The 26,009-nt window shown below is 48.5% G+C and overlaps 1 protein-coding gene across 1 annotated transcript in view; it reads right to left on the bottom strand.

Moving 5' to 3' along the window:
- MYO1D (myosin ID) overlaps positions 1-26,009 on the bottom strand; it is a 157,214-nt gene that overhangs the window by 2,285 nt on the left and 128,920 nt on the right. The gene's annotated exons all lie outside the window — the stretch shown is intronic.

Here is a 26,009-nt window from a genome sequence, read left to right as displayed (position 1 = left end):
TTGGGTCAGGACACGTCCTGCGGCAAGCAGGGCAGAAAGCATAAAACCAAGGAGGCCCCCGGCCTCTGGGCCTCGGCCGAGACCCTGCCTGCCCCTCAGCAGAGGGTGTCCCACGAGGGGCTTCCAGCAGCGGGACCAGCGCCGCCCGGGGGGATTCTGCTTTGTGGCCAAAGCAAAGGCCGGGCTGCAGAAGGCCTGGGGTCTGCTGCCAGCTCTGCCACCCACTTGCTGAACGACCTTGTGAAAAATCACTCTCGTCTCTAAAATTAGAAAAACAGCAAGGACATCCCTCGTTCCAAGCTTGCAGATTAAAAATACAGCTTAATGTAGCTCAAAGAAGCACAGGTTGTTATTTCTTTTTCTGCCGTACTGAGGGAATTCCTCGACAGACCGACAGACAGACAGACAGACAGACTGACCGGCAGCTCCCGGGGTCAGAATGCCCTGCTCAGAGGCAGGGACAGGACTGTGTCACTGCAAACCATTCCCAGTTTTTTTAACCCTTTAACCCAGCTTTGTTACTAAAAATGAAGAAATAAATTCCACATGAATTGAAGAAATAAAGTCCACAGCAAGAAAAAAAAAAAAAAAAGAAAAAAAAAAAAAAAAAAAAGAAAACAACCCTGGCTCCCCAGACAGGCAATTGGCACAGAGAGGAAGGGTTCAGTGGTAAATCCAAACCCTCCAACCAGCCATGGCTGGCCTGGAGCTGAACTTGCATTGCTCATGTGCAGCTGCGCTGGGGCCACCCCAGGGAGCTAAGAGACGTTTCACACATAGGACAGGGAAGATGCTCCTGGGTGCAGGGAGAACTTGTTCCAGCACCAGGCCCCTCGCTGGCCTCTGAGGAAGGAAACAGGGCTCTGAATGCACATCTAAGACCCATCTGCACGTGCTAGGCCGTGGAGCCAGCTGTGCCAAGGGACGCTCATGACCAGGCAGACCCTGCTGTGCAGTGCGATGCCCATGGAGATGCCACGGCCATCAGGGCCACCGCGAGAGCTCCCTCACTGCCTCCAGGCAATTCACCTTCTGCTGCCATCCCCTCTGTACCAGAAGGGAGCAGGCGCCACGGAGCAGTGGAGTGAAGCAGCAAGAGAAACGCCCTGTCCCTGTGAGCCCCCGCTGGCCTCAGGATGCAGGAGAAACACAGGAATTTGGCCTCTGGGAGAGCCTCCTGCAACTTCACCCGTGCTTCAGATCCTGCTGAACTTCCAGCAGTTCTTAACACAATATTTAGGGCTTTGAAGACTCAGCAGCATCAACTCCACTGCCTCTCGCCATATAGCATGGAGGATACGCTGGGTTTCTGTTCTGCGTATTGGCTGTGCTTAGCTCACAGACATGAGGGCTTGCCTTGCTTTAGCTGCTGCAGTATTTTCAGTGATGTGGCGTAAGCCCTTTGAACTGCACAGGCTTCGTTTCCACACCACTAACGCAGACTGATCAAGACGCATCATGCCCAAAAAGCAGCACTTTTATGCAGTTTACCACTCTTAAAAATACTGAGTGGTTGTTTTGTTTGGAGAGGTGCTGGCAGGGCAGCAGCACACAAAGCCCTCACGTTGTCCCAGGTATTTAATACTTATTTACTCTTGCCGCAGTGAGTTGAGGCTAAAATCCCTACTTAGTTTGCTATTTTTACCATGTCTTAGCAGAACAAGACGTATACGCAGGAGGGCCTCTTGGAGATTCCTGCCATCGTGTGCTTGGTAGGCAGGGTTAGCATGAAGCGTCTGTAGCAGGGCTAAGTGCTGAGGTCTCCTCTCTCCTCTTCTGCAGCCCTCACCAAACCGCAGGTAAGAAGATTGAGGTTCTGCAGCCACGAATAGTTCAACTCTGTTGACCCTTCTGCACAGCAGTAAGCCAGCCCAAGCCAAGGGAGAAGAATGTCACCCAGCTGAATCTCAACCACAAGCAGGACCAGACCTGGAACTCACATGTTCCTGGATGTATTTTGGGGTCTGTGTTTGGGCAACCTTAGGCAAGAAGCTAAACTTCTGGAGGTGTCAGCTCTTGCTGGAGAAAGGAGACTGCACTAAGTACATGTCTACATGAACTAATGTTGTCCTGGGATACTGGACTATGGAGAAGATCTTCTCTCCATGCAAAATGTCTGTTAAGTGCATGCTCCTCTTCCTCCCCATGTTTTCCAGATCCCAACATGATCCAGATCCCAGCACTCACCCACACTTCATCACATGTTGCTCTTCATGTGAGAACAGGTTTCAACCTCAAAACATTTTGTTGGGAAGCAGGACGGCCCTTGAATGGCACCCAAAGAACCCTTTGCAAGTCCAGCGAAGGATCACAAACCCTGTCCTTGGTCTTCCCCAACAGTGATGCAATGCTGAACCCTGCCACCAGCTCCACAAGCAGCTCAATGTGCTGGGACCTTCTGTCCCTTGGATGCTGTTCCTGTGCTAGGTCAGTCCCAGCAAAGATGAGGTTGGAAACAATGTCAGCCTGGTTCCTGGTTCATCAGTCACATTTGCATCGCACCTGTTGGTGCAGCGGCAAAAAGGGGAGATGGCAGATGCTGGCTGTCCTGGAGTGAGATGGTTCATAAGTGTCCAAAAGGGAAAGAACAGCTGTCAGCATCAGCCAGTAAGATAGGGTAAAAGACATCCCAAAGCTCAGTGGCACAACTTGATTTTAGCAGATAGCACAACTGGGAAGATGCTTCCCAAGTTCCTGCAGAATTTGGGTCACAAAGGGATAGGAAGAGTCTGAGATGGAGGTGGTCCAGTTACAATCCTGAGAGTCCAAAGAAGCATTCTGAGGGCAACACGCAGTGAAAACAGCCTGTGGGGAGCCATCGGTGCTCTGCAGGTCAAACTGAGCAAGAAAGTGATGGCAGCAAAGGCTCAAAGAGACAAAGACTTGTCAAAGAGACAAGTCTCACCTCCGCACAGTCTGGTGAAAGGCCTGAGTTCTCACTGCATAATCCTGTCCCACTGTTGTCCTTTGCCCTTCCACCTCTCCACCTCAGTAAGACAAATCACGGTCAGAAAATGGGGTTGTTATGGTGAAATTAAGGTGGAAGAATGCTTGCACTATTACATTTCAAGCTTGGAAACATAAAACTGGTCCTTGTCTCACCATCCCTGCTGTAAGTCCATAAGCATTTCCATGGTTGCTTGTATTTGAGGAACATTTCTGAATTTACAAATTGCATACTAGTCATCCTCTGGCCTGACAATTTAAAGGAACACCTGGGGTTTGCAATGAAGACGGAATATTTTACCGTCTCCAGGTTGGTGGGCAGAACTGAATGGGGTGTTTACTGCCAACCCCCTGCTGAAGACACGGTCACCGTGCAGGGAGCTAAGTGACAAGCCCACGGTGCTGGAATGCAGCACCAGAGTGAAGAGCTGAACCCAAATCCTCTGACTCTCAAGAGTTGTTTCTTAACCCCACATCCTCCCCAGCCTGTGGAGGAGGAGGAGCACAGGATGTGTGTATGAGCTTTAGCCCCACGGCCAGTCGCTTCCTGCAGCCTGTGCACACAGATCTACCTGATTCTAAGTTCCTGCCTTGGGGTCAGGTGCGGTTTCTTACCGAGAACAGCTTCAAAGCCAACTCCTGCAACCAACACACAGTTCCTGTTGGGATGCTGTGTTCTCAGTTCAGGAGAAGCCCCCTGACCTCATCCTTCTGCTTCCACCCCCACCACAGCCCATGGAGGTGCTGGTTCTGCCCGAAGGACATCGGCCCTGCAGAGCCCCCCAGGGCTGCCTCCAGCCCCCTCCGCCTGCACAACAGAGGCTGTTCCAGGCATTGACCTCTATTTTAGAAAGTCCTTAATGGGCTTCCAAGATGCTCCTGGCATCTCTCTTGCACAGGCACACATTTAGGAGACCAGGCACACAACATCAGGGCTAATAGAGCCATAGATCCCAAGCACAGCCCTGCCTCTGAGCGCAGCCCCATCTGAGCTGGTTTATGGCAGGTTTGGCTGCTCACCAAGCCCGGACGTAACCCGAAAGCTGACGGAAGTAAAGTCAATTAGGACAAAATGATGGATGCTGCTGCTGGGCAGCTTCTGGGAAATAAAATTACTTATTTTTAACAACTATTCCATTAGAAGAGGCAGCGAGATGCAAGTGCTGGCTGAGAGCCTGCTGGGGAAGAAACGTGAGCCCCCAGCACCCAGGCAAGAAACTGAGAAGGTGTAAAGTACAAACGGAGAGCGTTTGTGGGAGTCAGGATCTGGCCCAGCAAGGAACTGCACGGTCATAACGGCATTATCACCACGTGAAGGCCTCAGTGGCTTGCGACCACATAGGTCTTTTCGTACAATGGTACTGCTGGGTGGAAGCGGCCTCTCCCTCGACATGCTGCTCTCAGCTGCTTGTGTGCAGGGGTCTCTCTCTGCTACGGGGATTTACAGCTCAGCGAGCCCTGCAGGACGCATGACTTCTCTCCCTTCACCTGCCCCGAGCCATCCTTGCACGCAAACTGCCTTTATCAGATTACTGCCCCTCATCTGTGCTGCAGTCCATCGCCCTGCACTTGTTAGAGATGCTGTCAGCGAATGGTTGGGGCAGTCGCTGCGTGAGAGCAGGCGCGCGGGTTAAGCACCGCCGGTGTCGCACGGCGAGCCGCGTGCGTGAGCAGCCACATCCTGCAGCCAGCGTGGCGTCAGGCGTCCAGTGGGAGCTGGTGAGACACCTGGGCAAACGCCGGCAAAAGGGAAACCAGCAGAGAAGGGATGACTCAGAGTGGAAGCAGACTACTGGCCCATGAAATATGAGAGTTTTGACTGAGCATTTAATCTAGGACCTCAGGGAAAACACAAGCCAAGTAGCGCATAAATGGCCACAGACATCTGTCAACATTGTTGATAATACAAAAGCATCTTGTCTCCAGTAAGTGGTGGGGAGCAAAACGAATGGAGAAAAAGAGTGGAGAAAGATCAGAGGGAGTTTCTGCAAAGACAGCGGGCAGAAAGTTAAATAAATGTATTGTTAAATAAATGTTAAACACACAGGATGCTTAAGAGCAAACACAGATGACTTCCAACGTTTTGCAAGAACTGTAATAGGCATAGAAACGGAGTGAAGCAGTAGTCGATGTGATGCCCTTCACTTAGCCGTGAACGCACACGGTGCTGGGCCGGCAGTGCGGGGGCCCCGGGGAAGCGGCAGAAGGGGCAGGCGATACGGCCTGCGGGGGGCACAGAAGCAGCTGGGGCAATCGTGGAGTGTGGAAGAAGTTCTTTTTAGGAATCAAAATTTGTACAGAAGAAGGAAAACAGAGTAAAGGGAGCATCTGATTTTCGTGGCAGGGATTTAAATGAGGTGAATGAAGCATGCTGTGCAGTGTGAAATGAGGGCTCGGCAGCAATAAACCGAATGTGATGTATTTCAGAGGGGATTTTTTTAAACGGGCAAATCTTTCTAGAACTCAGATCAAGGCGTCTCCTCTAGAAAGAGTCATCACTGCGACTACTGGGCTAAGGCTTCATGACAGCATGTGGCTGCAAACAAGCTGTTGGGGAGCATTAGGAGCAGGATGGCAAATACTGAGCAGCTGTAACACCTGATGTAAGTCAGTGCTGCAGGCTCATCTGGCTACCGGGTGCGGCGTTTGGGGGGGGTCAGAGATGAAGAAATACAAAGGCTCACAGATGAAGGGAGGCTATAAAAAAGTAACCAAAAAAAGCAGCAGCTATATTCTGCATGAAGAAGATACGTAAGAAGCGGTGATTAAAAACTAGAAAGGGCTAAAAAAACCAGGCAGCTCTCAAGTCTCTGTTTCTACTAAAGTCCCTACTTCCAACAAAAGCCAGAAAGCCAAACAGCATGTTTGATAATTTCGAGGTGGGTTCAAACACATTCCCAGGCAATGTGTTACTGCTGTGGGTCACTGCAGCTGTGCCACTCACTGCTACTGTGTGGCACAGAGGGGAGAAGAAATAAGCAGGATCTAAAACAAGATTGGACACAACATTTACATATCTGAGTTACAACAGGTGTCATTTGTGGAAAAGATAAATGTCTTCTGCAGAAGGGCTTATAGAGTGCTGCCTTTGCAGGCTGTGTATCTGGCAGGGAGGGACAGGGTGTATCTCCTCTGAACACTTGTGGCTTGCTGCAGCTTGCAGGACAATGATACTGGGTATTTGGGCTCGAGGGAGTGGGTGGTCGGAGAAACTGTAACACTACAATGGCTTCAATGGTACAAAAATAAGAACAGCTGGTCTTGGCACGAACAGACGTAGAACCAGCACCAAGACTGGATGTGTGTTTTGTATCTCCCTCTGTGTTGTCTGAGTCGCCCCGTGCACAGGACCAGCACGGCGGGCACCACATGCCAACAGCCCTGGGGACACCTCACTGCAGGGGAAGATGCGTCCTGTGCAGAGTCTGCGGCGCACTCCGGCACGCTGTGTCTGCTTGCTCCCTCTCAAGGGGGCCATCAAAGTGAAGTGTACATGGCTTCAAAGCCCTGGGTCCCACTTCCAGAAGAGATTTACACACTTGGAGCATAAATTTCCCTAAGTAAGACTTGGATGATGCCAACAGCATCGGCCCTGTGACTCCTTGGCACACTTCATCCTTCTGTGCTCTGCTTGAATTCCCACTGCTGGGACCTGACATCCGAGGCAGAAACACCTTTTCCCATCCAGCTCTCATTAAAATACACTGGCTCACGTAGCTATGGGAGGTTAAAAGCTGTGATTTACTACCTTGTGTACCCGAGAAAATAATTTAATGTCCTCTTTGCCTCCTTGCACTGCATGCAGGGCTGTATGAGTGCTGACAGTGAGAATAAAAGAAACCTCTTCTCCATGCTGCCAAAGGGGCTTATGTTTTTTGGAGCACCCCCAGACCAAGCCAGCGGGCTCTACTCTTCATCCCACAGGCTTGGTGCCCCAAGGGGAGAAGCCCAGGATACGGAGATGAGCTGGGACCCATTTTTGGGTGCATATCACTCCTCCCTGCTCAAAGTTCAAGAGCAGCCGGAGGAGTGGGGGACACGTGAGCATGGCAGGCAGCATGCCACCCGTTTGCTGCTCGCCCTACGTTACTTGCACGTGCACGGCAGGGCTGTGACAACTGCCTGAACCACAAAGGGTTTTCACAACCTGCCTTGTGAAACAGTCCAAGGTCTCACGCAGTGAGAGAGCAGAGCCAAGCATGAGACAGCCAGGGCGCTGTTTTCTCACGTGGGTTCTTGCTTTTAGGGACCCAGCACTATTTGCGTGGTTGGGCTTTTCTGAGCAAGGTGGCCTTGGCTGGGATTTGACAGGTCAAAGCTATGGAGGAGAGAGAATACAGAGCGGACAGACACAAATAAAGGAGATCTCAAGTCAGGATCAAAAGGCAGATTTCCATAGCCAAAGGTCAGAACAAGTCCTGCAGGCATGTTAATGCCACCAAAGGTCAGCTGAGTTAAATGTGGCTCTAGCTGGCCATTTCTCAGTAATTTTTCAAAATTATCCGCAGTCAGATGATACTCGATACCCTGTATTTTTTTTCAGCCTTCAAAACTAACAAATGTTTGCGGCTTATTTCTAATGCACTTCTGTACCACGTGGTCTGTGTTCAGGCAAATCACATAGGAAGCTGGAAGACATGCCTTTTCAAAGGCAATTTTTAATCTACGAGAGAATGACCAGGCTAGAAACTGCAGTCCCTATGGTGCCACTGACAGCGCCGCCACTACCCTTGAACAGTGGCTTTAAATCTTCTCTGGCTCAGACTTGCCCATGTGTCATTTTCCTCTTTAGCTCATGCTGACATCTATTTACCGATGTAAACCACAGAGCCACTTGCCTGAAGTTTTGGGAACCGTACAGTACCACATATTACAACATCAGGCTTGAATTGCGTCAGCAACTCTATTCTTGCCATTTTAATGAAAAACAAGATTTCTTAATATCTAAAAAAAATGAATATTCTCAAGGGAGAGTGTTACATATGTCCAATGCCACATAGCAAGGCAGAAGAAAAGCCTGCTATAAATACTCTGGTCTGTTGGCACCCAACCAGTGCACTGTCTTCATGTCTAAACCATAAAAACTGCTCTCCTAAGAAGACAGCAGCTGCCATAACACGGATGTGCTTTTTTCATGATGCGTCTGTGGCAGATCCAGGTATATTGCTTCCCGTCTGGCTGTCGGTAGTGCCTGAGGAACAAACCTAGTCCATTAAATGATTCACTCTCTCATTCTTAAAATGCATTTATTCCTACTTGAACCCAAGGTCAGGTGGTCCCAGAGCAGCACAGGCGAGTTGCAGTTCATTCTTTATTTATTTAGTAACTCGGGCATTCGTGCATCCATTCCGACTAGCCAGAGAAAGCTTTCCGGAAAGCATCAAGCTGTAAAATATTTCCATCTCTTCCAGCAAAGCCAGCTGATTCTCCTGCTCCTGAGCAAAGGAGGGTCCCCACGGTGATCAGGGGCTGCTCCCCATGCAGGGCTGTACAATTATGGTCCATGAGCACGATGTCCCAGCCCAACAGCCAGCCTTACTACTCAGGAGGATGGCACCCAACGTGTGCATTTTACATTGGGAAAGCCCCGAAAAGTGTTTTTGAGACAGCACTTTGGCTGCAAGCAGAAGGCATGGTGGGTCCAACCACCTGGAAAATTTGATGGAGCAATGTGACCTTAACTACCTGTATCAGGTGAAATTCAAGGAAAGGATTGTTTTGTCGCAGACTGTGGCTTTGCTCAACCAGCAGCATGATCGTTGCTTCCCATGCGAGCATGGGGATGGGGGAGATGCACATCAGGAACCTGAGCTCTGCTGCAAACCATGCCCTGACCTTGGCACCTGCTCCTTCTGGTGCTTCCCGAATTCTGTTCCTATAGAAGCTGAAAAATTCACATGTGCACTTCAAAAGGAGAAGGCTCTGTCTTTTTTCTCTTCTTGTGTCTTCAGCATTCAAAGCCTGATGTAATTTATCCCTTACAAAGCATTCACTAAAGCTGGCCAATGGTTTTCTGGTTGAAAAATGCATTCACTAAGTAGGGTATTTCCTGGGAAATCTCATCAACAAAGCGGCTTTCAAAAAAAAAAAAAAAAAAAAAAGCAAGCAGCACATGCAGTGTGTTAAATATTTTATTTTCTCAAGCATGCAAAGTGAATGATTTCAGAGCCCTGTGTGGGTGTGGAAAATAACCATTTCCAGTGGGTAATGGAAAAGGTGGCTCCCAGCCACCACAGGATTGCCACCAAAGTGCCCAGCTGCCAGGGGCCATGCACAAAGACAGGGGCTGCTGACCTAGCACCCTAACAGGAGACACCCCAGCATGCTGCACTGCTGGCTTAATTGCTTGGGGTAACAAGGACATGCCTGCTCCAAAATCCACAGAGCCACTCCTTCACCCCCAGTCCCTGTGTGCAGTTCAGCACTGCAGGAGTTAAATTCACTCCAGAATTCCGTGTATTTTGTGCTCTCTCTGAAGCTAAAAATTATAAATTTTACATGAATTCTCCCACATGCTAAAGACTGGCAATAAGCTGCTATGTTGCAAGATAAGGTGAAGGAAAGTAAAAAGAGGGGGGAGAGCTGCTGGTACATCTGGGGTCTGCAGCATCCCTCTCACAGGGGGAAAGGTGCCTGAGTTGTCTCCATCTCTCCACATACCCTTGAGTTTGCAGCAGTAACAGGAGTGTCTTTGGGGGCTAATGCACCTGTACCTGCCTTGGAAAGGAGTGGAAACCAGTTCTGGTGCATAATTATGGAATGGGTGTGCTACTTAGGTAGGAAACAACCTTTAGGAGCGTGTTACATCCTCGCAGCCTGGCTCCTCCCTGCCCACACGAGGCAGGCACGGATGACTCCACGTGCTCTGCAGCTCCAGTTACGTTCAGCTTGCCTTTGGATGAGCATGGAGCTGAGTTTCCAAGGCTGATGGTTACCTGTGTTACAGTTGGGCTACAACACGAGGATGTCTTTTACCACTTGACTTCATCTACTCAAACCGGCCCGGTTCCTAAACCCAGCAGCTTTCCCTTGGTGCAGCACAAACATACCAACTACAGCTTCTTCTGAAGTCTCCTTTTAGCCACATTTTCTCAGCTATTCTGAGGCCTGGCAAAGCTTGTGAGAGTCAGCTCTCATCCAGCTTTCTACTTTAGTAGAATCAAACCTGGCCACAAGACGCTTGAGCGTTACATATTTTATGAAAAACCACTGTGCCAAAAATATGATTCAAAGTCCTTGGCTATAGACAGGGTAAAAGCACATCAACTCGTTCACGAGGTTACGCCAAAAATCCTGCATTACAAATGCACCGGCACATAAATAAAAGACGACCACTTAGGAAGATGAACACAGACTGGCTTCCCATTTTTGACATCATGGGCCTTGATCTCTGCACAGGGTGAGAAGCAGCAGAGGTGCTTTGCTCTGTTCTCTTCCCACCGCTGGTCCTCACCACCACCCAGCCAGCTGCTGGGCTCCTCAGCTCATCACAGAGGCACCCATTTGCCACATCCCTCCCGAAAGGAGGCTCTTGGATGCTTTGGCAGATGCTGATAAAATTCTGCAACCTGAATTTTTGAAGGTTAAGGAATTTATGCGGCTACAGAGAAATTTGGAAAAAAGAGAAAAAAGCAATCTAGCATGTTTCAGTCAGGTGGAATGCATTATGCACCTCCTGAAAGAATTTGAGGTGAAGGCTTTGATGATGAAAATGATAAATGTGGGATTCTTCAGCTGCTTACCACTCAAATTTACAAGGGGACAACGATTTCCTTGTGTCAAACAGTGGTCAAACGGTTGAAGACAAGCTGGGTGCATTAGGTTGGAAAGCCATGCTGCAGCAAAGTGCTGCTGTCACCCTATCAGCACAGCCACAACCCACAGCCAGCCCGATGGAGGAGCAGCTCTGCTTCCCCCACTACCACGTGCAGGGCTGTAATTCAAACAGACACTTCTGAAATCGGCAGGCAGAGGTCTGCAGTCACAAAATGGTGGAACCTGCCACTCAGCCTCAAAGAGATCACACACAATTACTGTGAAAAAACAAGTGCGGAGGCTTTGGAAATTCTCTCCTCCTTTTGGGTTCCTTATTCTTTGGGACCAACCTGTGCAGGTGAGGTAAGGCTGCTGGGCAGCCATCAAATATCAGTGGGCTTTTTGCTTGGGCGAAGCTGCATGCTCAGTTTGCCAGTACTGGCTCCGACTTCACCCGTGATGACACTGGAGCCGCCAGCGGGGAATGGAGCCCCGAACGGGGCTGGGGAGCAGGGCTGCACCACCGTGCTGCGCTGAGCCCGTGGCTGGCACGGCGCGATGCCTGGCACAGCCGCCCCCAAAGCCCCAGCATCGCTCCTGCCCTGCAGCCTGAGCCACCGCGTGGCCAAATGCAGCGGCCCCACCGTGTCCCGAGCACATCGAGCTCCTCGAAGCCAGGAATTGGGTGGGAGGTGGGAGGGCCCCGCCGTCCCGGGGAGCACCCACAGCCCCATGCGGGCAGAGCTCCTGCAGCACCCTTCGGCCGGTGTGTGTGCGCCAGCACAGAGAGGGTGATGGAGAATGGCTGCTTTTAGCACCACGGCTCCCGGTCGCTATAGCAACCTGGATATTAATCATCCCTTCGGATGCTTTGCTCCTGCCAGCCAACCAGGGGCTGGAGCAGAGCACCGAGAGCTGGTTTCATTTACTGCCTCCCGCGACTGCTGCTCGGTGCACCCTATATAACCCCTGTAGAAGCTAATTCTGCATGAATTCCCCTTCCTACGCCACCCTTTCATGAGGCTGTTTTGAAGTTCCCTGGGGATAGTCCTGCTCGCCTGCAGCTGCCATGGCAGAAGCTGGTGCAGAGGATGCTTGGGTGTCACCAGGACTTGCCTCGTGCAGGATGAGGGGACAGCACGCTGAGATGCCGGTGGCTTCCTCGGACCACTCTGCCCTGCAGCAAAGCTGAACCAAGGCTAACCCGAAGGAGATTTCTGACACTGAAGCCCATTCCTTGGCCACAGGCATAACCTTGCTCCATCAGCAAGGGCTGCTTCTCCTCCTCAGCTCCTCTGACCTGGAACAGCTGTGCTCAATCCTATCTCTCTATTTCCAGATCTGATCTGAAAACCTCAATTTTTCGCCCTTGCTTATATCGCTTAATAGAAAAAAAGAGAAATTAGCTAAAGCTTCAGGGGATACAAGAACGCCACAAAAAAAGAGGTGCTGTGTTCTATTGCAGCTTTTCTCCCAAGGAGAAGCAGCATTCCTGTTCACCCTGCCTGTGCGAAGCAAGATTTTATCACGTAGCATCTGATGAAAGGTCACAGTTTTACAGCCAACCAGCACTGCACAAGAACATTTTCCCCAGTGGTTCGGGCAGGCAGCATCACGGCTACTCAGCCCTCAGGTTCTTTCCAAAAGTGCAACGCAAATTTTTATCGAAGGTGAGTACGCAGGGATAGGGTGTGCTCAGGTCACCATGCCCGATGTTGGGTGAGTGAGTGAGGAAGCCTCCCCTCCTCTTCCTGGATCCACAGCGCCACGTCCAGCTGAATCCTTCCTTTCTTAATGACAGGCTTTTAGCCTCATGTGGAGGAGTCTGGCTGAGGTCTCCCTGCTGTTAAAAATGCCTCTCTGTACAGCCAAAACAAGAAGCATTTAAACATAGTGATTTTTTTTTTTTTTTTTTTTTTTTTTTTTAGCACTGTCCCCCTTGGGAGCTGTTTGATTGGGACTGGTGTGGCAGCGAGGACACCGCAGGCAGTGGGGTATTTTCTGCAAACACCCAACCGTGCCAGGTACCTCCCGAAACAAAGGCGGCTTAAAACCAGTACCAGACCCTGCCAAACAAGGCAGGGAAGAATCATTAGCCAGCAGATGACAGACAGGAAGGGGAAAGGTAAGCAACGAGTCAGAGTGACTCAGGGCACAGACCTCCTGATTGCTCCATCGCACTCAGGTTTTAGTTTTTGCAGCAATTGCAACTTCCCTGCTATTTCCTGGGGGCAGCAGCACACCCAGGACCTTTATGGGGAGCCTGAGGAGATAACACAAGTAGGCACTGCTCAAAAAGGGATTTTAAATACAAGGCAAGCTCAGAAGGTCAGAGGGAAACTGAGGAGCAGATCATACCAAGGGTGGTACTACTGAAACAAAAGAAGATGCTACAAGCATGGGGTCCCAGGAACAAGAAACCCGGTGATGGAGCGCGTTGGTGCATTTTTCTTTTTAGTTCCCACCTCTCCACACACTAACAGCAGGGGCCCCGAGGCTGACAGTATTTTAGGGATGATGTTTTATCAGGTTTACAAACATCCTTAGGATGTCGGGGGCTGGCGCATCTTGTCTGCACTGAAATTCCCCACTAATGCTGCTACTTAAGTTCTTGAGAAAATTCAGCCCCTGTTTCTCAGCATGGAAAGGCTAAAAAATGGGGACGAACAGTCACGACCCAGAGGAGAATTTGGGTTACAGAAAAGAGAGTAACAGGCAATCGTGAGGTGGGCAAGTTGAGGAGGAAGTGGAGGATTTCATCAACATCAGGAAGGAAGAAAGAAGATGGCCTGGCCTCACATGGACAGTGCCGGGCTGGGAACAGCCCTGGCTTCACCTCCTGCAGCATGGCGGAGGCTGCTTCTGCCAACGCCTGCACCTCTAAAACCGAGCAGCACAAAATTGTCCATGTGAGAAAGCCAGCCATGGTACTGAGATCACCTCTGTACCCACACTGCAGCATCCCACTGAAATATTCTGTGCCCGATCACAATTCAGGCATGATAAAGTCATTGCTGTTACGGAGGAAAGCATCGGGGTGAATCAGGTTTTAAGATGTGAAGTCTGGGAAGAGCAAATGATGAGGTTGATTTCGTAAGAAAGATTTTCCTTCGATCATGAAATTTAAAAGTCACAAAACAAAGCCCTTCCTGCAGTGCACACTAGCATGGAGGTATTTAAAAAGAGGAATATAATTTTGGCCTCCTGGTCTCCTCTCCGAGGACCAGCCACAGTCAGATTAGCCTAAACCAATGTGACAGCCGACCTGCCATGAGGTTGGTATCAGCCACAGGCACTCCCCAGGAAAAAGCAGCGAGCTGAAAAATGTAACCCTATGACTAATGATTAAAGGCAGCCTACTTCTCTACATTTCAAGCCAGATGACTCCTAAGAGCAGCAAGCTTTCACCACGTTTCCTTAATATTATGGATTGGCGATGCCCTGCAAAGCATCAAGAACGCGTCTTAGAACCAGGACTTAAGATGCACGTGGAAATTGATTTTTGTGATAGCAAAATGACGGGTGGGGTTTTTAAGTGGACCTTGTATTCAGAGAGGTGGGCAGCCAATTCACTTCTATTATTTCAGGAATGTTTGCCAAGATGTTCCAGAGAAGCCTTGGTATCACTTCCGCTGAGTAAAAGGCTCTGAGGCTGCAATCCCAGAATAAAAAAGCTGGCACTTCTGCTCCACTTTGTTCTTTTTTCTTTATTCACTGATACATTAGCACAATTCACATAGGCACGAAAAAGGCAGCTTGCTGTGAAGAGAGACAACTACATCTTATTGAAATAACTGACCTATTTCTGCTTTTCCTTTCCCTAACTTATTCAACGAGAAGTTTGGAGTTACAGAAATAGCTGCAATAAGTGTTGAATCATGGGAAAATGCTCTTCCTTGTTTTAAAGGAAGCCTTAAAAACAGGTGCATAAGCAAAAAGACTTTTGCTTACAGAAATGAAAAGTTCAGAAGGGAACACACACTGCCGGACTGTCTCAGGAAGGGGTGATTCCCACTATATTCAGCAATCACATTTTCATTGCAACACCACCTGTTTTTCATTTCAGGGTGTTACGTGACTCCTCAGGAGGACAACACCTATGTGTGCACAGCACAGACATATACACTAAAACGTCTGTCATCGGTTACCCAACCCGGAAACACAGCAAAATCCTGTTGTCTAAAAATCCAGCTTCCTGCTCAGTAGGGTGATCTCTGCTTTGGAAATCACGGTCTGTATCAATTTTACAGCAATATTACCGCCCCATTAGGCGATCCTGGGAGCACATTGCAGAGCTGATGGGAAGGCGAGGCCCAGGGAAGGTGCAAGGGATGCTTCAGCCTGAAGGAGAGGAGTGCTGTGGAGGGTGGAGAGGGGCTGCAGGAGTGCTCGCAGCCAGACTGCAAAGCTGCCGGCGCACTCTGTCTCACTGGAATAAAAACGGGTCTGTTCCAGAGCAGGCTCGGGATGCGAGCTTTAGAGCTGAGACACGTTACTAGGCACAGTAAAATGCTTTTAATTACTGTCTGGCACAGCTCGCGTTCTCAGCTGCAAAAGAATTGATCCTTCTTCCTATCTTCCCATGCAGCGTCGGGTACGGTTTTCACTTAAATGCTATTTCTGTAGATGTGCCTCTTCCCTTCCCACCCCCGACCTGCTGCTTCATGCAGATTGGAGCCGATGCCAGGGGCTGCAATTCCTGGCAGTGCTGTTACACCACTGCCCCGCAGGCAGCCCTCTCCTCGGCCAGGCTCTGCGATGCAGGAAACCAGACCTGGCGGCCTGCGGGGTCTGTGCGGCCTTAGGCTCCGACAGATATCTCTCTGAGTACAGGCAGGTTTGGCAAAAGAGAGTTGTTCTAAGAATAAGACATGCCATCACATTTCCTTAGCTTTGCAGTCTAACAGGGATACTAATCACTTCTTGGGCCTATGGCAAGCATGAAGAATAACTAAAATTCCCATGACAATACTGAATGCTATTTTGGAGGTACCAAACGGTGCTACACTCACCGTGATCATTATCCATATTTCATGCCTCAGTATTTCAGAGTCCATGCTAGGAGAAATCAGCAGATTTACACATGGCACTGAAAAATTTGCTACATCAACCAAATGACTGCAAAGCTAAAGCCATTAACAAATCAAATATCTACAGCTCAAGCATTCAGTATTAATTTACTTTGCTGCAGTCATTCCAGCTGAGCAAAATATCTTCCTCCACCCCAGTTTCTAATCAGCTTCCATCCTCCTCTGGGCTTACCAGAGTTAAATCTCTCACATTGCTCTCTGTGATAAATTGAAAAATTGAGCTGCGAATGGGGAAAAATGAATTGCAAAGCAAATGCTTCCACTAGTAATAGATTAACTCTTTGTTCCAAGGCTATCACATCATTTCAAGAGGCTTCCTATATGTTTTCTCAAGAGCCATTGCAGTGACAAGATAAGATGCCACCACTGTGAAATAATCTCCAGGAAAAGAACCATCCCTCCAGTCCCGAAGGTATGTCTGTGTGTGAGCTGGCTGTAGAGCTCAATGGTAGAATTACCAAAATGGCAAATTAACCTCTCATCTCAATATTAAACCTGCACGAGGACCCTCTTGCACTCATTTTAACCATTTTAAGTACCTTGCACTAACACCACGAACAAAGAATATTCTCCAATGCAATTTAAAACCTGCATCTGAGGATCTTGGCTTTTGCAACAAACTTTTGTGTGCAAACTACAGAGGTAGCTGCTAAGAGCAAATAAGACAAAAAAGATCTTTTTGCGAGATCTGTTCTTGGTCTCGTGAGTCTCTTTTCCTGCACACAGCTGAGCAAAGCAGTCTTCTTCCCCTTTGCAATCCCAGAGCTTCTCCTTTCCAGCTTCAGCAGCTTTAAGCACCGAACACGCTAACAGGAGAACAGCTGACTACATCCAGGCATCCTTTAATTCAGCTTAGGAGCTACAAATATGGAGATAAGTCAGAATGACACGGCGGTCAGATCTCTTCTTAAACTAGGATGTGGGCACCACTAAGCGTGGAAACCAAAATCCCAACATGAAAAGCCAGAGGATCAATGGGAGTGAGCACAGGTGGGATCCCTCAGGGAAAAGCGCCAACGCTCTTCCCAACCTTGTCTGTCCTGGCCCAAATGGCTCCTGTACGGCATTCAGCGCATTGCCTACCTTCATGCCAAGCTGAGGGCTCTGCATCAAACCAATTCTGTGTCACTGGGTGCACTTCCAGAGATCGCAAGTAGGTTGGGTGATCAGAAGAGTCTGCCTGACCTTGAGTTCAGTGAAGGCCCTCCTTAAGTCATGCACGTTTCTCTGGGGCTAAAATCCTGCCACAGACGCTGAGAGCCAACAGGCTTGTTTGGATCGCTCAGAAACAGAGGTCACAGCAAACCTGCTGCTGCCAAGTTCAGCATGGCGTTGCATGATGCCTAACACCAGCTACTTAGTGAGCCAATCTGCACAAACCTGCCTGAAAATGACCAGTCAGCTTACAAATCCACTTCTGTCCTTTTGTGTTAGCCCTGCTTATACGCAGTGAGGTCAAGCTCCCTACACATGTCACCAAGTAGCAGGTCCTGATGCTGGAAGGATATAAAGGCTCCTTTCAGACCTGTGTCTCCCAAAGGTGCCATGCACTTGAGTCTCTTTCAGGAGTATGCATCTTCACATGACACAGATTGAGGGAAAAGCTAGCTACCTTTAAATTGCTGCACATAATTACCTCTGAATTCCTGCAGTACAAGAGAAACAGCTGGAATGACTGGCTGCATGTGTAAACACTTGTGACCAGGAGAAAGCAAGCTGCTGACAGGTAATTAAATGCTCCTGAGCCGGTGTAAACACTTAGGTCACTAATTGGAGCTGCTTCTCACTCTTTAGCTTTTTGTTTCTTTCCCTCCCACAAGGAACTGAGCTGCTGCCAGCAAAAGGTCAGCTCAACACAAGCTTATTAGTTCAGAGTTCTGTCCTTAAAAACAAAACCTTTGCTGTGGTTTTTCAAATCCTCCCTGATCTCCTCTGTGAACCCGCACCCCCTGAACTGAGAGGTGCTGTGGCAAGAAGGGAAGGTGAGAGGCAGCCCTTAGGATGACATGGCTGGGACAGGGGAAGGACCAAAGTCTCAGGACCCAAAGGTGCTGCCTGAGAACGACTAGATTCCCAGCAAGCAAGGCTGCAGTCAGCCCCCGGCAGCCCACCAGCTTTCAAAACTGGATTTTTTGGTATGTTATTGAAATTAAAACCAAGTTCTGATTTTGACTTCATCAAGGCGGTCACTGCTGCGTGCAGAGGCTGAAGCTGCCCTGACAGAGGAGTCCTACAAATATGACACAATCCAGGGCCCTTGTTTTTGTGCAAGTACTTCTGGTGAACACAAGCAGGGGCTGTGAAAACCTGCCTGGTGAGCACAATGCCCTGTGACACCAAACCCATCCAACGGTAACAAGTGCTTCAGTATTTTCATGCCAACCAGCCACACATCCAACTGCTGAGAATTATTATGATTAAGCATTTGTAGATGTGTGAGGAAAAAGCTTACTGTGCCGATTTTGCTCTGTTCCTTGGATAACCACTGCCTAATTACCACATTTTCCCTTACACAGATAAACTGTGCAACTGAACCCCTAAACACGCTAGATCTGCTACAGAGATAACTTCCACTTGAGATAAAGGAGCAAGTGGTACCAGAAGATGATTAACAGCCTAACACGGAAAGTTATCTGGCAACAGCACGACCAGTGACCTACAAATATCCACTGTACGAGGGCCTGGCAGTCCAAGGCTAGTAAGAACAGCTGCTAACAACTGCGTATCGAAGCACATTTAAGAGGTGTATTACATTTCAAAGGCATTCTGGATGAAATTGGGCTGCACAAGCCCCCTTCTGAGACTTCCAGAGACAACATGATGCTTGTGGCAGCCTGCACGACACAGATAGAAAGCACTCACAGAAATGGTGAGAAGGAAAGGCGAGTTACCTCAGCACCCCAGAGCTCTAGCCAGAAGGTAGGCTCTGATGCTCCTGAAATCCAGCCGAGTGCATTTGAGTGAGGACCAAAAAGTATTTGAGGGAAGCCTTGTTTCTAGGAATACCTATTATATTTCACTACCTTCCCTTTCCTCTGGTCCTGCTGAGTTGGCACATGGATCGTCTGTGGTGTTTCTGCACTCCGGGCTGGTCACTTTCCACCCTTTATATTCCCCAAAGAAACATTTGACAGCCAGGCACGCAGCTTCTTCCTGCTTCTGCAAAAATACACACCAACAGAAGGCAGGACAAGGAAACATAACTTGTTCAGAGCCACAAATGAACACAAAACCCTTAACATACACCGCAAAAAGAGAAGCCAGATACCTATTAGAACAGAAAACTTTGGAGCTGGCAGGGTGTTAGTGTGGAGCAGCACAAAGCACTACACCTAAGCTGCAGCAGAGTGCCTGAAGCTGTCACGCAGTGCTCTGCTTATACGGACCTCGAGGTCCACTGTAGTTCCCACTGCCCTTTAACAGCATCTCAGAAGTACGGTGAGGATGCAGTTAATTTGTGCTAGACTACCAGTGACTATTTTGACTGCTGAAAGCATCAGCGTGCTCCTCCTGTTACACCGGGAGCCAGCTTTATGCTTTCTCCTCAAAATCCCCAGCCGGCTGTGCTGACCACGCTCCCGGTCGAGTCTGGCAGGACAACCGGAGTCCCACAGATGTTCAGCTGGGGACAGCAGAACAAACTGCTGGTCTGCCTGCATCGCTCCTCCGCTGGCATGCAGCTGCTCTGCATCCTCTTTTGCAGAGGAAACCGCAACCCAAACCCAGCTCACTAGAGACTCGCATCGCCACATGCTCTGAAGTCAGCTGGCTCTCATCTTTGCAGAATTATGCTACTTGGGGGAAAGCCCTACAGAAACGTGATAGTAACACCTGCTACCACTTCTGACTGTATTACAAACAGGTCACTTCTTTCCAACTTTAGCTTGAGAAGGAAAAGCCAAAGGGCAAGCAACAGGCTGCAGTGTGGCCACGAATGTAACGATGGCTCCAAAGGGGATTTTCCAAAAACTTCCAGTTTAGTTTCTATATGCAAAGGTCAGAGCAGGAAGGAAAAACCCTCTGGTGATTGTGGACTTGTGACAAACCTGAAACCCTTAACAGCACAGTGCTGCATGGTGTCTGTGCTGCCCTGTTCTCTCAGAGCTGCTAGCAAGCCACAGACATCTCGCCAGCCCTTTTCATGCATATTTCATTCACTGGCTACAAGTTATTTTTCCAGCTCAAGAGGACTGAGTGGTTTCTGCCGCCCATCAATACTGTTCGGCTGCCCAGAAATGCTGTTATTGATGTGGCCATGGCTGGATGTGCTCCCGCCACACCCCCAGCCTCCGGCTGACCCAGAAAGCAGGGGTACAGCAGCCAGCTCTGCTCCCAGGGACCGAGTTCAGCCCATCACTATCTGTTCTTCCAGCACTGGCCCCGGACAAACGGACTCAACAAATAGTTTAGGCTGGAGGGGCTTGCTGCAGGTCACCTGCACTGTGCTCTCCATTCAGAGCAGGGCCAACTGGAAAATTAGATCCAATCTCAGGACTAGGCAGCAAGCAAATCCTGATACAGCTGACACATTGGGAAGGATGCTCAGGGCCAACTGTCCACGAACTGCTATGGTCAGCCCTGGCTGAACGCACTGAGGAAGAGGACACTTTGTGGAAAGAAGCCGTTCTCTAACAGCTGCCACTTCACAACCTTCATGGACAAAATGTTTAGCCCACTACAGATGAATTAAAGATTTTCCTCGAGGCTTCTGAAAAGCCACATCAACAGCTTACAAGCTCCACAAACATTAGAGTCAGGATCGGGCAGAAAATCTTTAAAAGCAATATCCCACCTCACATGGGATAGAGGTGCAGCCAGCTACAGGGAGAGCACCTCCCGCATCTCCAGACCTGGCATTTGTGAGCAAATGAAAAGCGGCAGCCTGGAAAATGGGAGCAGTTGATGGATTTACAGCTGTGAAGAGGCAGCCACCACGATGCTCCCCAGAGACAGGTATGTGCCAGGGTGTGCGTCTCCGGAACAGAGTGCGCAGAGGCAAGGCTGCCGTGCGCTTGGCAAAGAGGGACACCCAACTTGCCAAAAAGGGACACCCAGCTAGTTCCAGCCCTGGGGACAGAGCCTTCAGCTTCAGAAAGCCTGGAGAAGGACAGATTGCTGGCTTCTCCCTGCCTGTGAAACTCTAGCCCGGGGGCTGATCACTCAAATGGAGACTCCTTCCTTTCCTTCATGCCTTTATCTCCTCTCTTCATCTGCATGATCCAAAGGAGATGAAAAACAAAGAGGATGAGCTGTCTGCTGCCTGGTTGCGCAAGGACGCAGACAAAAGGGAGAAGAGGGTGCTGTGCTATTTAAAGCTGCCTCCTCCTCAACTCCTATGGGTGGAATTTTACCTCTCTAGTGTTGGCTGCTTTGGAGGAGGGATTTAAGGACTACTTATACAAAAATGATCATTAAAACCTAAATTAAACCTATGCTTAGTCAATATTTTCCATTTCAATTGTTCTCAAAATCCAGAAAAACACATCCAATTTGCCACAGAGATTTACTGCCATTTTTCTACCGTTTTACTAAAACAAAATCAAAAGGCTGGTTTTTAAAATTATAAGGATGCAAAAAGCTCCTTTGACAATAAGCTTGCAGCATGATTCCTTAACTACACAGCATCTAAAGTGACTTCAAATTAAAAGAATTTGAAGCACTGTGATTAGTTTGATTACTAAATCAACAACTTGATTTAGTAAAATCACTGGCAGCTCACAAAGTATTAACAAAAACAATTAACAAGTGTTGGCAGTTTTCAAGTTATATTTACAAACTAAATTCAGACTCTAGTAAATGTAGACAGCTGAAATCCCACCTTCCGTAATGTTTTTAACTTTTCAATCTTTAAATTGGTAAAACAGAAAACAGCGCTTATAATAGCCAGCATATACTTTCAAGGTTAATGCTGGTCACCTGGGCCAAACCGCAGAATGCACTGATGAGAGATGAAAAAGAAATCATGAAGTCAGAAATGCTATCACACAGAAGCCAGTCTGTGTTAGGTCCCAAGAGCAGTGCTGCCTTTGCTGAACTCATTGCTTTGCCAGGTGCATTGGTAAATTGAGTCTGGACAAACACTGTCCAACAAGTTTCCATTTTTTAGGTCAAAAGTGGCTTTTAAGACCCCAAATCAGAGTGTTCCAGCCCATCCCCTTGTGCCATTAGACACAAGCAATGAATGCTTGGATGCCTAGATTTGAAAACTGAGGTCACAAGCCACAGCAGGGAAACAGCACATCAGAAATTATGATAGCTTTAACAAAGCACAACTGGTTCAGTGCTTGCTCTGGTTAAATTTAATGAGTCATTGGGTCTTGATAACGTGGAGACAATACAGCGTGTTCCCCCTTATATAATCTTAAATGTAAACAGATTCTGTGAATAAGAATTTTCAAGGAATAAATGGGCTTCTTGTTAATAAAGTGTCAAGTAACAAGTTGCTGCAGCAATGGTGATGGACTGTTAATGCCTCCTCTGGCTGCTGAAGGAGGACACAGAGCCATGTCAGCTTTTCCCTTTGTACAATTTCCACTCATCCACTTTGTGAGGCAATCCCAGGTGTGTATTTCTACTGCAGAATTAACGCTGAAGCTTTGCACTGGGACCTGCAACAGCTTCACCTGTCTGCGGGCGCTTGCCACAAAACCACACCTTCGTTACCAGGGGAGATCCTGCAGCCTCCTCGGTGCTACCAGGGACACATCCTGTAGCTTTCCTGTGTGGCAGCAAATCTACCTGCCCCAGTTCTTTCCTCCTGAGTTGCTGGGACTCGTCTGTGCCTCTGCAAACCAGGAGCTGAGAGAGGGCTCTCGGCACGCCGGTGGCTCCACTTTGTGCGCTGAGCCAGGAGGCTGCCAGCTCGTGTGGTAGCTCAGTTCAGCTCCGCTTGCTGATCAGAGGTGTGCAAAGAGATGGGGGCTGCAGAAGGGGCAATGCCCAAAGCCAAGTTAACCTTCCTCGGGTGACAAAAGTGACAGCCAGCCAGCTGCTGCGGTGCTACCGCTCCAGCTGGAGCTCCCCACTTGTGCTCTCCACCCAGTGCCGCTGCCTTCAACAGCTGCAGCAGCTGTTTAACCTACGCATAAAGCTATCCTCAAAACCAAGATCTACTCTGAAAAGGGATAATATGGACTATGTGGTTTAACAGCAGCTTGATTTAGTTCAGATACCTTCCTTACCAAGTTAAAATGAAGTAAGGCACGAAGCAAAGTAGGTGTCTATGCAAGGTTTGGCACCGCTCAGGGTGACCTGTTTTCAGGTTCAGTGACAGGATACCCACATAAAGATCATCACTTAAAAGAAGAGAGTATGCAGTTGTTGTCTACCCTGCACAAGGAGCCAAGGGCAGCAAAAAGTCATGAGGGCTTTTGTGGTGGGCTGCTGGGGAGGGCAGGCAGGTGCCATGCACTTTGAATCCTCAAAACCACTCACGCACAAGAGGAAAACCAAAGGACAATTTTTTGGGTTTTATCCCAGCCATGTGTCCTAGACTTCTCTTTTTTGCATGTCAAGGCCAAGTCCCGGCCTGTCCTTCCCAGCACTGCCACAAACACTGCTTGCAGCTGAGCCATGCAGCCTCCACACACCCGCTGTGCGCCCTGCAACAGCCCAAAGGGGCAAACAGCATTTGAGACAGCACCAGTATCGCACATACCTTTGGAAAGCTAAAAATCTTCTAAACAGTGAGTTAATAAGAAAAATATTTGGAAATGTGGATATTATGATTTAAGGAGAAGTAGACATTTTTGGTGTCTGGATGCTGGCAAATTCTCCTTCTATATGAGATCTGCGGTCTCCTGGAAATGCACACCAGCTAGTTTGTTGGCATTGTCAGGGCCAGGCTTCTTTGTACTCAGCAGCAGCCAGCATAAAAAACTCATTGTTCGTGAGTGCTACCCTGGTGTCACTAAAACAAGCAGTGCTTTGCTCACTCTGCCTTGGCTGTCCCGTTTTTTTTCGCCACCATCTCCTTTCCTACCAACTCTGCAGAGTTGTCAGAGAATTGACAGGGCCCAAGCTGGACCTCAGTCCAAATTCAGACGAATAAACCTTGATCTCTGTCAAAGGGTGTTGGAAATGTAATATTTCTGGGGAAGTTCCAAGTTGCTGACTGTTCTCTTGAACAATGGTCCCACTACTGCACAGTGCCTGTTTGGCCTGATGTAAGGGGAATTTTTTGCTGCTTTTTTTTTTTTTTTTTTTTACCTCAAAGCCAAACTCGTCGTAAAGAGCTTGTGGTGGAGCAGGCAGGAGCAGAGGCTTCTGCTGAGGCCCTTGGAAGAGCCCTGGGCGATGGCAGCTGCAGGCACTGCAGCAGTTAACTGCATAGCAAGGAGACAGCTCTTCAGCTGAAGTGACAGCTCTGATGCCAAGGTTATCTCAGTGGTTCATCAGGAGAGAGAGCAAGGGAGCCACAAACATGACAAATATGCAGATTGCTGGTCTCCTGGGACCAGTCCTACCTACAGCCTCTCCCCTGCCTCGGTCTGCTGCTCCAGAGTCAGGCCATCTCCTGAAAGCTTCAAAGATCTTTCCTTTGTCTCTGGCTCTCAGCACACCAATAGGGAGATCTTATCTTAAAGGCCTGTAAAAGCTCCTTCTGAGGTTTTGCCCCAAGGTTCAACAGGGAGATTATCACTGCTTCAGGTCTGTCTGGCACTGTCTTCCTCTTCCATCTGACCTTTTGGCAGCACAGCACGTGGTGCAGACAGTGACATCGGAAGGTTTTGACACTGAAGGACTGAGAAACGAAACAGAAATGTCTAATTTCAGGCACGACCACGGCTGCTGCTCTGACTGCAAGACTTAGTGTCAAAGTTTCTACCACCGCCCCCCAAAACTACACCAAATACTACATATACAGAAATGGTTTTGTCAGTATTCAGAGATAATCAAGCCAGCTTTGAAACCTATCTTCTATAAACCAGTAGAATGACATTATCAAGTGGTAACTGCTGTCTCTTTCTCTGCATTTTAAATCATTCTTGTAGCTCTTCTGAGAAAACATTTCCGGCATTTCATTTCCTATGTTAAATTACAGATGGCAGCTCTGGGTATCACCACTCTAAGTAACGCCTCATTGCTGCGAGTAAATTCTTGGCTTTAGAAATCCTGCTTGTCATAAATATAAACAATTTCCCTGATTACTGTCAGGAGACCTTTTTTTTCTTTTCTTTGCATCCTAAAGTTCCAGGAGCATAATGTGATACAGGTGGATTGGCAGGTTGAAATCACAGACCTAAATGACCTGCCACTGTTTTTCTCCCTAGAGGATTACTAGGGTCTTCCCAAATCACACACCTTCACAGAACTCTCTCTCTTTCTAAAGGTATCAGACCGGATACTGCCTTTATCTTCTCCCAGTGTTGTTGGCTGCATCACTCTGGTTGCATCGTGGTGCACAGCATGTCATTTCAAGCAGCTGGGGTGCAGTTCTGCTTCACTTCCTTTGGCAATCCTGGAGAGCACTTTAGGATTAGAGAGCCCCTGAGAGATTCTCTCTAGGCTCCACAAGCCCGAATTTGGGCAGATTTAAAGTTTCCAAAGAAATCAGCCTTTGAATGAGTCAGGAACCTTTGCACTGGTTTCTTAGGGCATTATCTGTGGTTTAGTTTTTGAAGAGTAAAAGCTTCAGTTGAGGAAGTTCACTGAGACCAAGTAAACTGAGTTTTCTGCTTGGAAGATGGTAACCTTTTAGGGATTTTGTTTTGCACTGTGACCTTGGTGTCTGCAGTCTCTGAATCACCTCAGTACCCCGAACGTAACGCCAACCTTAGCTGCGAGACATGAGCAGCATTCTTCAACCCAATGGCTACAGCAAGCAACACACCCCAGGAGCTGCCTTTTTGTTTTCTTCCATTTTTCTGTAGAGAAGAAATCTGATTATAAATAAATAAACAAACAAACAAACAAACAAACAAACAAACAAACAGCACTTCCAATGAAAGGAATTCAACTTAAAATCAGTATCGTGAAAGCTCAATTCTGAAGCAGCCCAGGAGTCCACAGCTGCAACTCTGGAGGAAAGGGGTCTGGAGAGGATTTAATGACATGCAGCTTCACAGCCAAGCTTACAGCAAGCATTTTTCCAACACAGACGTTTTGCAGGTGGCCCCAACACATTCCTGTTTTCAGGGATAGGACACCAAAGGAATAACTCACAGAGGAAACACCAGAAGTCTAATATTGAAGTATTAGCATATACCTTGAAAAGCA

The sequence above is a fragment of the Aythya fuligula genome, chromosome 24, assembly GCF_009819795.1.
Source record: "Aythya fuligula isolate bAytFul2 chromosome 24, bAytFul2.pri, whole genome shotgun sequence".
NCBI classification, from domain to species: Eukaryota; Metazoa; Chordata; class Aves; order Anseriformes; family Anatidae; genus Aythya; species Aythya fuligula.
The sequence above is the reverse complement of the archived record's forward strand: the minus strand, read 5'-3'. Positions and strand labels throughout refer to the sequence as shown.